Raw genomic sequence first — 12,361 nt, 5'->3', positions numbered from 1 at the left:
GTACATGGCATGTGGCAGTGTACTATGGTCAGCATTATGTACCATATGTCTACACATATTGACCTCTAACTATCCACCATGGCTTTGATCAATCCACATTATCACATAAACTTAATCTAGAGCAGGTATAGAGACCAAGCGACCAGCCTTAGTTATACCCATATGTCATGCAATATTTTCAGCTAATGATAAGGATAGTTGCAATAAATTCTAGCACTCTTTTGCCAGCTGTTGGATCTATAGCATCCTTGAAATGGTATACTTCTCTTACCAATTGCAACCAGTGAGCTTGGAACTGCCATTTTCCATCATGCTCTGAGTATGGCAAAGATAAATATCCTTTGTACAGCTTCTTGTAAAGCTCAATTCTAATGATCCTAAATATCCAACTCCAAAGCAGTTGTATGCCATTATCTTCTTCTGGGATGTATTTCAACTTCCCAATCTAGTCTACAATCGTGGAGTTTCCTGTTGGTTATCCATCCCAGTACTAACCCCGGCTCAATCTCAGCTTAGTACCTAGAATTTCAGCAAAGAGTTTAAAATTTCACTTTGTTCTTTACTCACTACAACCTTCAACATGGATGAGACAGTAAGAATCTATGCTTAAGATTTAGTTGTCCTGTCCCGGTTGAGGACTTTTCAGTCCTTACTTTGAAAAAATCTGAAATTTAAAACCCATCATGCTGAATCATGCTGAATTCAGCACACTCTCTCACTCTTCCTGATATGCTTCACATTCTTAATGCTGTATTGCAGACAAGAACAATACTATGATCTTCGTACTGAGCATAGTTCTGTTCTTAAATCTATAACTGTAGTTTCAGTTTCAGTTTCAGTTTATTAAATTTATAAACCGCCCCCTCTCCCCGAAGGGACTCGGGGCGGTGTACAGACAGAAATAAAATATACAATAGACAACAAAAATACAAAACCCCAGACAAAACAAATTGAACACACAGTCTGTACTATAGTCATGAACTAACTGAAGATTAAAACCAATTAAAACCAATTAAAATACCCCAGAATTTAAAATTTTTAAATGCCGGCCAGGAAGGTCAGAATTAGATTATAATTATGATTGCGATTGGGCCAGGCCCAATCAAATAATATTTGATAATATTATATTCAAATAATATTTCATAATAGCGATAGCAGTGGTGGATTAAGGCTCACTGATGCCCTAAGCACTGACAAATCTTGGTGCTCCTCCTTTATACATACTGTACAAAAAATCATTGATTTTTTCTTTCTCAACTTTGTGGTGCTCCCTTTGGGCCTAGTGCCCTAAGTACGTGGTTAGTTTGCTTAATGGTTAATACACCACTGAGCAATAGCACTTGAACTTATATATTGCTTCATAGTGCTTTAGAGCACTTTCTAAGCAGGTTGCAGAATCAACATGTTGGTTCCCAACAATTTGAGTCCTTATTTTACTGACCTCGGAAGGATAAGTTGACCTTGAGCCGGTCAGGATCGAACTCCTGGCAGTGAGCTGAATTGCCACCATGGCTCCTTAAGACAATATGTGTGATATACTCCCAGAGGATGGTTTCATTTCATTATTTAGAGCCATAAATAACTATGCTATTTTTAATAATTAAAATTTTCATCTATAGATCACAGAGGTTCTCAGACATTATGGTACCATAACTATTCACTAAGCTTCTATGCCATGCAACAAGCAAAGCCTGCAGCTCATTTTAACATCACTCCTGCTTTGCCTGTACAGTCACAAAGCAAGAGTGCAATCAAAAATTAGTCTTGCCTGAATAATTTTTGAGAAAGGCTAAAACCAGTTTGCAGGCAATGTGAGGAGCAAATTCCTGATTCCTGTGCAAATCTGATCCAGATTTTCTTTTAAAAAAACAACGAAACCCACCTCTAAATTACTCAAGAATTCCCCAAGGAGGTTGAGGATTTCTTAATTATGGAGCAGAACAGCTGTTCCTTAACTTCCTCTTTGTTAAATTTTCAGAGTTTGCCCTTCCCTTTATAGATGCTTAATCTCGAACTAATAATTCTCTATACAATATACAAATTAGAGCTTCTACATGCTTCTTAAGATCAAGGTTGCTAGAAGCTAAACACAACTCCGAAGCTGTTAGGAAAAAACACACCCTGCCAGAGGCATCCAGTCTCACTCCTCCCTCTGCTTGCAGTTCTTGCTAATGACACACATCAAACTCAGAAAAATACAGAAAGACTTGTGCATACACTCTAGGGCAGCGGTCACCAACTGGTGGTCCGTGGACCACTGGAGGTGCAGGATAAAATTTTGGTGGTCCACTGAAAAAATTGCATTTTTTATATTGCACTAAAGCAGGGGTCCTCAAACTACGACCTCTGGTTTGGATAGATGCAGTGAACGTATGTGTTCCTGCAAAGAGTCCTTCGGGGTCTTTTTGTGCAGGTTGGAGAGGGGCAGAAATTCTAACTTGGGAGTCTGCTTCAGCCTCCTGGTGCAGGGCTTTGGGAAAAGGCTGGAGGAAAGTGCCGCTGGCGGTGAAGAGCCGGAGGGCCTTGTTCCAGTGGGACTGCTTCATGGCCTGGAACTGGCTGACCATCTCAGCCCACTGAGCCTCCAGGTGCCAGTACCTGGCCTTACACTCCCACAGAGGTCTTCCCTCTGCTTGGAAAGCCTATGCTCATAGTCCTCAGTGAGATACTTCTGCTGAGCCTCCTTCTCGTTCAGATCTAATTTGAACTGAGCCAGCTGTTTTGCCAACTCTTTCTCATGGTGGCTGCTTAGCTCCAACAACTGCTTTCTATTGGGGCCCTACGGAACCCAGGTGGGTAGGCAAGGAATGGCAAGTAGAGACTGGAAAGGCGCTCCTTGACGTGCTTGACATTGAGTTGGCCATGTCCACCCAGTGACATGACCACCTTGCCACACCCACCCAGCTGGTCATTAGGTAGTTCATATTAATGATCCGCATGATTTAAAATTATGAATTTAGTGGTCCCTGAGATCCGAAAGGTTGGTGACCCCTGCTCTAGGGGAGATGTAAAAAAGAGAAAAAGGCCCATGCAAAAGAGCAGCAATTAATTATCCTTAAATTCCATGGCTATGCTCATCTGAGTAAGAATTATATGCCTATTATTGTGGAATTGCATTTAAGATTTATGCATTGGTAGGTGGTATCAAAGTCTCCTTGTAGCAATTCTTTGTGTTATCTATATATTTTACTTGTATGGGATATTTTCATCCTTTTGTTAAATTCTCTTTCTAGCAAAAAGGGGCTCTTTCTTTCAGATAAAGTGAACATTCTTTAGTGTAAGCAGTGAGCAACCCACATTCGGAAACCAGTAGCAACCCAATTCATCAGCTTCTTGTAGGAGGCAAGTAGTCTTGCTGTGATTCTAATCCACAGAACACCCAAAGGAACACTGTTATTGAACCTGACAATGAACTAAGCTATAGGCCAACACATCAAGATCAAACTTGGAAAGGTTGCTAGGAAAATTGCAAATTAATTATATTTTCCAACTCCAACTAAATAGACTCATCAATGATAAAAAAAGGTCTATCTCCTTCAATAATTCTCCCTTTACAGTAGAAGAGCAATGCATTCAAAAACAAAAATGTCTTCCTTAAATGATATTCTCTGGATGGACAGAACTAACTGGAAATCCCAAACATGTGGTGGCTTCCATGATGGGAAACATCAACAGATGTGTTACCTGGAGATCAGTTCAAAATGAGGACAATGTTTCCAACCTCATTATTTCTCAGGCAAGATCCTGAATAACTATGGCACTTGTCCAGATATTTCAAAGCACAGAAAGAAAAATTGATTAGGAAAATATATAAATTCTTGCTGAGGTATAAAATGGAAGATGAAGTCGTCAAAGAAACAATAAGGTGGGCAAAAATTTTTGGGTATAATATAGATCTGGAAAAATGGGGAAAACTCTGGGAAACAAACTTGAAACTGACTTTGTCGGTGACATACAAGGAAAACCAGTACAAGATGTTTTACAGATGGCACCTCCCCCCAGTGAAGCTTGCAAAGATGTGCCCAAATGTGTCATTGATCTGTTGGAAGTGCAAAAAAAAATATCACATGGAATGTATTATCATCTATGGTGGACATGCGAGATGGCTAAAAAATACTGGACCAAAATTAAAAAGTGGCTTGAAGAAATAACAGGAAATTATATAGATTGGAAACCGGAACTATTTCTATTGGGTATAGTTACAAAAAATTACAGTAGAGAAATACAATACCTAATTCTTCATATCATAACCACAGCCAGAATAATGTATGCCCAAAATTAGAAAAACATTGTAATACCAAAGAAAGATGAGGTGATACGAAAAAATTTAAAGTGTGCAGAGATGGACAAACTGACGAAAGAAAAACAAGGAAAGGAGGAATCGGATTATTATTTAATATGGAATAAATGGCGTAAGTGGTTAGAGGACAGGAACAAGAAGTAGGGAAACATAAAAGAGCAATGTCTTAGAGGTGTTAAGATATAGTGATAAGACAAGATATAGTTAAGATATATTAAGATATAGTAGCTAAACAATAGCAAGTATATAACGTACAAGATACGCAAAGTGATATTCTGATACAAACAGTCAAGTATAAATAAATATGAAATAGTATACACAAATAAGCAAAGAACAAGGGGACCACGAATGTAAGATATGAATGTATGGGGGTGGGCACCAATTGTAAAGACATACCAATATGGAACTGCTGTATAATGGAACTTTTTCTTTGTTTGTTGTTTTAATATGTGTCTTGTTCTGTTTGTGTTTAAAATAAAAAAAGTTTTAAAAATATTTTTTTAAAAACCATGGTACTTGTCCATCTAGTCAAAACAGAGATATTTCCATTAAGGTCAATAAGCATTCAATGAACAGGAGTTGGGAATATTTAGCTAGTACAATCCCCCTCCCCAATCTTTAAGTAAAAGGAAAGAGGTTCCTTCTACTCTTGCCCTGGAATTCTCACTGGCAGCAAGTGGCAAGTAAATTTATGGGGATAATTCTAATAAAACAGCTTTAAAAGCCATCTGGTTCTCACTGAATAACATTTGTCCATTACAGTCATCCTATAACATTTTAATTGGCTAATTTAATTGATTAAGGCTTGCCTTTCCTGGTAAATAAACAAATAGCCTCTATCTGGCACGGGTTGGTGGTTTTCAAACATTTATAGTTGTCTCAGCTATAGAAGCAGGATAAGGGCATGATTAAAGAGTATAACCTTCTCCTTGCCAGCTCAAACATATGGAGCCTACCTAGACACTTTTTCCAGTGGAGATGTTTTGTCTTGGGGATCTATAATGCTCCTGAATCCATCGATTTTGTCTATGTGGGAAAGAGAGGCTAAAGCAGATAAACTTTGATTGCGATTCCTTCCTATTGGATTCTTCCTCCCTTAAAGGAGAGAGGCAAAACTACTCCTGCCCACCTCTGATAGAAATTAAATCTTTCCTCATAAATATGCATGAACGTACACAAACTTCTTGCTAAGGATAAGAACGGATGGCTGCACGTAAATGCTTCCCAATGATAAAACATAGGACGTCTCCTATAAGCCCAGATTACTGTCTAAATCTAGATTTGATATAATTTCCTTGCTCAAAGCATACCTCGGCATCCAATATTCTGAAAAAGAGGCAGGTTGCAAATTGAGCTTGTTGAACTACAATTCTTCTTGACATACATCCCGCACAACATAGAAAGGACCCTTGCTCTTAGGTAGTTCACAGGGACATTGGAAACAGAAGTGTTTCATTCATGCGGACCTGAGCTATCACATCAAAAGCCCTGCTAATTCATGTGGGGAGTTTTTCATAAACTCAGCCATTAGCTTTTTTGGTGAAATTTAGACAAGCTCCATACTAGCTTGTTTTATGGGCTTTATCCCTTGTTCTACACCAGGAAATGAAAAAGGTCTGGATTCAGAGAATCGTTTTGAGGTTGACTCAGGTATTGCCAGCAATGGGTCTACATCCAAATGTATAAGTATAAGAATAATCTTTATTGTCATTGTAGACTACTATGATTACTGGGACAGATGGTCTTTCACCCAATCTTTCCTATCTTTTTTACACACAGCATCTAAAGCAGGGGTGTCAAACTTGTGGCATCATGGTGGCATCATGTGACGTATCATCTTTTTTCCCCTTCGCTAAACCAGGCATGGGCGGGGCCAGCGTGTGAGGTATCTGGCCCGCAGGCTGCGAGTTTGACAACCCTGATCTAAAAGGGTTAGGATAGCATAAGAGCATAATAGATTTTCAATAGCTTATCACCAGCATCTTATGAAAAGTGTTGGATTAAAGAAGCTCTATGGAGATTCTCCGTCCTTGAAGGACGGAGTCCTGAAGGTTCAGCAGTCTGTCTCCATTTGAAAGACAAAGGTCATTCTTTTGAAGACAGAAAAGTCCACGTTCTGGACAGAGAAAATTTCTGGCTTGAAACAGGGGTCAAGGAGGCTATCTACATTAAGATTGAACAGCCCTCAACAGAGGAGCAAGGATGCAACACCATCTCCAGTATCTCCAGTTTATCACACAGTCCTTTCAGCAGTTCCAAGAAGTTTCCGCACCCATTTGCACTATTCAGGTGACTCTGATGGCACAAATGAATTTCCAAGTTGTCTCAATGACTCTCAGAAAGAGTGCTAATGATTAAATGACTGCAAGGAATATAAGTCCTTCCATCCTCCACTATTCAGTCAGAACTGAAGAAGCTCCTTGGATGATAAGTTAAACATCTTCAAGGCTGTGCAATGCTGTCCCCTTCTCCAAGAGTTATTGCCTTAGGAAGAGGCTGGATTAATGCCATTTAAAATTGTCAGTGTTATGAATTAGAATGTCTGGCTCCCCTTAAGATGTCATCTGCTGAACTTGGAAGTCCAACAGAGTGGATAAGGATACAAAATGTATGATGAAGCGTATCTGCTCGATGAGGACCCAGCTGATGTCTCTGCCAATATGTGGCACCTAATTGATGTTGCTGAACTGTTAACTGCCTCTTCATTTGCATTAATTTTAAATTAGGCTCTGTGAGGAATAATGAGCTTTGTGCGGGAACTATGAAGACAGGAGCAGAAGAACAGAGTGAAGGCAGAGAATGGTGAATGGTGGGCTCCTTTTTGTCTCATTGTTAGATTACTGCATCTCAGTATCATCAGAAGCATGGCTGGTTCTATTAGTTAGTTTACAGCAACCCATGTTCAGAAACTGAGGTTTATAATAGTACAAGCATGAAAATACTATGGTGTGTGAGGTGTTGGCTGCTGCTGATGCTAATACTGATGATACCCAGTTATGCATCTCTAAGCTTAGCTGGGCAGGTTGCAGTGGCACTGACAGAAGCTAGGAAGGGTGTTGAGTTCCTTGAAGCTCAGTTTCAACATCACTGGGTGTCACATCTGTCTCTCTGCTACACAGCATCTCTGGAAACTATTAGGGCTCCACAGATGACAATTACCATTCCATCCCATCTGCTCTGGGATTGTGGCTGATGTGAAATCTGGAATCCATCTCAGGTGAAGGGACATTGAGGAGTCACAATTTTAGAGCTGGATCAGCTGCCTTCCTCTACAGCAAGCCCTTGGACGAGAGAACGCTTATTTTATACCCTGGCCTGACATTTTGCAGCACCTTTTGTAAGCTGTCGAGACTCCTTAAATTAAACAGATTATATATGTAATAAGCGAAGAAGTGGGGGTACAAACGAGAGCAAAGTATTGGTAAATCAAATAAAAAAGCATGATGTGTAAATGTTATTTGTGTATGTCAATGTATAGCAGCTTTTCCTTCCCCCTTGAAACTAAACATGTTGGAAGGAAAAGAATTTGCTAGTGGATTTTAACTAGGGAGGGAAAGAAACTTAGAGGCTTTCTTGTCTCATTTATTAAAGATAGATTGGGAAGAATATTCTTATTCACCAGCAGCCTAAAACCTTTAACTCCTATCATTGTCTCTACTTCTCTTATCAAAAGCACTACTCTTAGGTTGATCAACAGTTCAGTTCAGTTGCTTTAGAAAGTGGTAGGCAAGCATTACCTAGGCAAATCCCTCTGCAGGAGCCAAGTTTCTGGTTTCTCCTGCAGTCCAACAAGCCAGAATGGTCATGGTGGGCATTGCTGAGGGACTGGAGGGGAGGCTGAGGATGTGGTGGTGGCAGGATCATAAGGATGTGATATTTAAGGAGTATGGGACATGCTCAAGCTGTAGCTAGAGGGACATGAACAGTTCTTAGGTAGACCATTGTGTCAGGCCTGCAGCTGGTTCCTTTTAGGATCTTTGGCCTGCCACACACTCTATTATTTCACTATGCTTTTCCATTAGTGGGGTAATTGGGAGGGGGAATAGTAAGGAGTAGAATGTGTTGTCAAAATAAAACATTCCTTTCTAGAAGCCCAAGGTCATCTTTTGTCTCTGCACCTCTGAGCCTGACCGGAACTGGATGGGTGGAACTGCCAGCATGGCACTGGAAGATTGGACCAAGTGATGAACTTGTGGATGTGGGGGCAAGATCATGAGTTTTCAACTGGGTGGAAAACCGAGGAAGCTTTCAGATTTGGGTTTTCTACAGATGTACCAACATGTCTCTCTTAATAAATTGGAAGTTTGAGGAAAGTTCTGCCTTGGACTTGGATTTAATTTTGGATGATATTTGGAACTCTGACACATTGTACATTATACACCTGACTTGGGGCCAGGTTATCTGAAGGTCTATCTGACCTATCTCAGTGGGGAGGCAAGAAATGTTGCTGGTCCTCTTTCCCAATGAGGTATCACAGCTGTGATATAAGGATATCTGCAAGAGGGATTTAAAGGCCTTGGGAATGGACATTAACATCTGGGAAAACTTGACCTCTGATGTTCATCTTGGAGGCTAAAGATGCAGCATGGCCTTCTCCAATTCGAGGAGACACTTGTTCGGCAGGCTGAAACAAAGAGGCAGTCCTGGAACCAGCAAAATCTGGATGCTGGGCAGGGGACAGAATGTATCTGCCTCAGTGTGGAAGGGATTGCCACTCTCAAATTGGCCCTTTTAGCCACACCAGATGCTGCATTAGGACCTCTTTCCAGAATACCATAGTCCTTCGAGACTGAAGGATGCCAATGCCATATCTGACCTACCACAGTGGGGAGGCAAGGAATGTTGCAGATCCCCTCTCCCAAGGAGGTACATTTGGCAGGACCCAGAAGAAGTGCCTTCTCCGGGGGTGCTCCCTCCCTTTGGAACATCACCCTCAGAGATTAGATTGACATCTTTTGCCAAGCCAAGAAGTCCTGTTTATGCCAACAGGCTTGCGGATGTCAGGGGAAGATTTCACCCTGAACTAGATGAGGCTTAGACCGCGGCGTTTCCAAACTGCATTATCTTTAAGGTGCGAAGAAAAGAAATAAAAATTCTGGAGAAACATATTCTAATTAAAAATAAGCTTTAATACAAAAATAAGAAATGGAAATAAAACAAAAACTAACTAATTGTTACATTTTGGAAGAAGCAATTCTGTCTCCCAGTTTCCTGGTAGACGGACAAAGATCAAAAGGGAAGAGAAGTCTCTGGAATGTGTGAAGTAATAAACATGTTAAGCATGCGCAGTACATCATTGTCAGATAAGACTTTATGACCTGTGCAGTAACTCAGTAATTATTCAGTTCAAGCTAGCAAACAATTTAACGCAGTGACAGGGGAACCCAATGTAGGATGGAGCCCGTCAAAGTGGCTTGTTGCAGTTTCTGAGTGTGGGGTGAGAAGCTATTTGTACTGGTGTACATTGGCGTTCTTTTGGCAAACTTCCCAGAGATGCTATGAGTGATTGGGTGGCCATCTGAGTTTTCTAAATAAATATAAGACAACTCTTATGGAAAAACAAAATGATGCATGGGTTAAATAATGAATCCAGGATAAGTTAAGGCTTGAGTGGACTCTATTATATGGCTATATTTTTTTAAATATAAAGAACGGGGGCATTATAATCTAGAGGTTATAACCCACTCTTGAATTAACAGCTGATCATGACAAATTCTGCTAAAGTTTTATTTAACCCCATAACTAATGCTGGACACTTGCTCCTGGGGAGGAAAGCTATGGCAAATCTAGAAAACATACTAAAAAGCAGAGACATCAACAAAAGAGCATATGTAGTCAAGCCTATGGCTTTCCCAGTTGCAATGTATGGCTGTGAAAGCTGGACCATAAGAAAGGCTGAGCGCCAAAGAATTGAGGCCTTTGAACTATGGTGCTGGAGATTTCTGCAAGTCTCTTTCACTGCAAAGTGATCAAACCGGTCAGTCCTAGAGGAGATCAACCCAAATCCTGAAGATGAAACTCAAATACTTTGGCCACCTAATGAGAAGGAGGGACACCCTGGACAAGAGCTTAATGCTGGGAAAGATGGAGGGCAAAAGAAGAAGGGGACAAACAGAGAATGAGGTGGCTGGATGGAGTCACCGAAGCAGTCGGCATGAGCTTAAATGGACTCCAGAGGATGGTAGAGGACAGGAAGGCCTGGAGGAACATTGTCCATGGGATCGCAATGGGTCGAACAAAACCTCTCAACTAACAACAACAAACTAATGCTTATAATACATCTATTAAGCAAAAATTAAAGCTTGGGCAATGAAAACACATCCTGGGCCTGCATTGCCAAGTTGCAACCTTGTTTGGACATCACTCCAAACCTGGGATAGTAGGAACACCTTTCAGACAGAATGAAGTTCTCTGCCCAAAGAGAATCCATCACTGCCCCTTAATGCCTGGAATCTGGAGGACATTCCAGCTGGAGAGCTCAGAAGGTGGCACTTACTTGACTGACATTGGCTAATCTAAAAAGCTAAAGATAATTAGCTCTTGAAGTCCTGGGATGGGAGACCAAAAGGAAATCCTAAGACTTTTAATTAAAGCTTCTGGGGAATCAAACATCCAGGGAGAAGGAAATGGGAAGCTACCCCTGCACTGTTGACAAGAAAACGGCAAGAAAGTATTTATACAAAGCTCAGGAGCAGAACAGAAAACTAATACAGTGTTTTGTTAATTCAAAATGCTAAGGATTAAGCTTAAGACTTTGAGCAAATACACAGAAACACGCACACCCTTGTTCTACTACTTGCTATAGCCTATTTCTTTCTTTTCTGGTCAGATGGCAGAATGTTTGTGCGCAAGGAGGCTCGGTCTCCATCCTGCTGCAGCAAAAAGCAGTAAAACATAGCAGGAGTTCTCCCGTAGAGGCAGAAATCATTTCAGAATGGCAGCTTGGTGAGCCATGTCGCTGCCAAGCTTAAGGAATAATGGTAGGCTAAAGACACTTAGCAGCTCTCGGGAATCCATCCACATCAGAATAAACCATTGCACACTCCCAGCCAACTAAAGTATAATGGGGAGGGGGACCCTAACTTCTTTTTAGTAAAATAAAAAATAAAAGAATCCCCCAAGTTCCAGACTGCAGCATGCATCCACTTGAGGCAAGAATTTTAATTCTTAATTCACAGTATCCAAAAGATTTTGTAAAAATGTTTTTTTCAGTGTGCAAATTGGTGGAAGCAGCAGCTTTGAAGATGACTCAGAGTCTCCCTTGTCTTTCAGATGCTTACAGTGGGAATCTCCCGAGAACTTTGCAAGCTCCTATTCATGACAACACTTTCTGGTTGCCACCAGAGGCAGAGTCCAGAAAAAAAATAGATGTGTCATATTGATTGACTAGATTCAGCTAGGGATGTAAGCTAGCATTAGCAATTTCAGGTCATGGACTAACAAGCTAACATCCATAGGAAAGAGGGTCACTGCTAGATTCCGGAGCTCCTCACCCCAAAATAAAATAATGCTAATACTGCAGAAATAGTAAACAAGATCTTACATAAAATTGCCAATGCATCTCAAGGCTTCATGTTAAATTATCAACATCTAGCATGATAATGTTGAAATCTCAAGAGACTGCTTAAATCTCAAACGGAAGAATGTTGAAGGTTTTCAAAATTTCACTGAAGATCCCACAAAGGAATTTTACAAGATGTTGGAGAGAGTGAGTATGTGAAAAATAGCGGGGGAGGAGGGGAGTTGTTTAACTTCTTGCATTTGTTTTCAATTTGTGCGAATATATGAAAACTAGGCGGGGGGAATTAACTGAGTTTGTTTTCAGTGTGCTTTCCATTTCGGCATCAGTTTGAAAGTTTTTAAAAGCTTGCATGAAATTCATATGCATTTATGTAATCTTTTCTTAATGTGTGTTCTTTTGTTTGAAAGGCGCTTGTTTGTTCATTTGTTTAATTCAATTCAAGCGCTGCCTGTCACCCTCCTGAGTAGTCCAGTCAAGAAGCAACAGCCATAAATGCTAGCACTACCTTTATTGTAAGGTTACAGTAACAGCGTAGTACA

At 40.5% G+C, this 12,361-nt stretch overlaps 1 long non-coding RNA gene across 1 annotated transcript; it reads left to right on the top strand.

Moving 5' to 3' along the window:
• Positions 1–9,155: 9,155 nt before the first annotated feature.
• Positions 9,156–9,943, top strand: LOC309391912. Its single transcript, XR_014175353.1, has 2 exons — positions 9,156–9,275; positions 9,673–9,943. It is a non-coding gene; the product is annotated as an uncharacterized lncRNA (long non-coding RNA).
• Positions 9,944–12,361: the final 2,418 nt, after the last annotated feature.

The sequence above is a fragment of the Natrix helvetica genome (genome assembly GCF_964273705.1).
Source record: "Natrix helvetica genome assembly, chromosome: 4".
Taxonomy (NCBI): domain Eukaryota; kingdom Metazoa; phylum Chordata; class Lepidosauria; order Squamata; family Natricidae; genus Natrix; species Natrix helvetica.
This window is presented reverse-complemented; position numbering and strand designations above follow the sequence as displayed.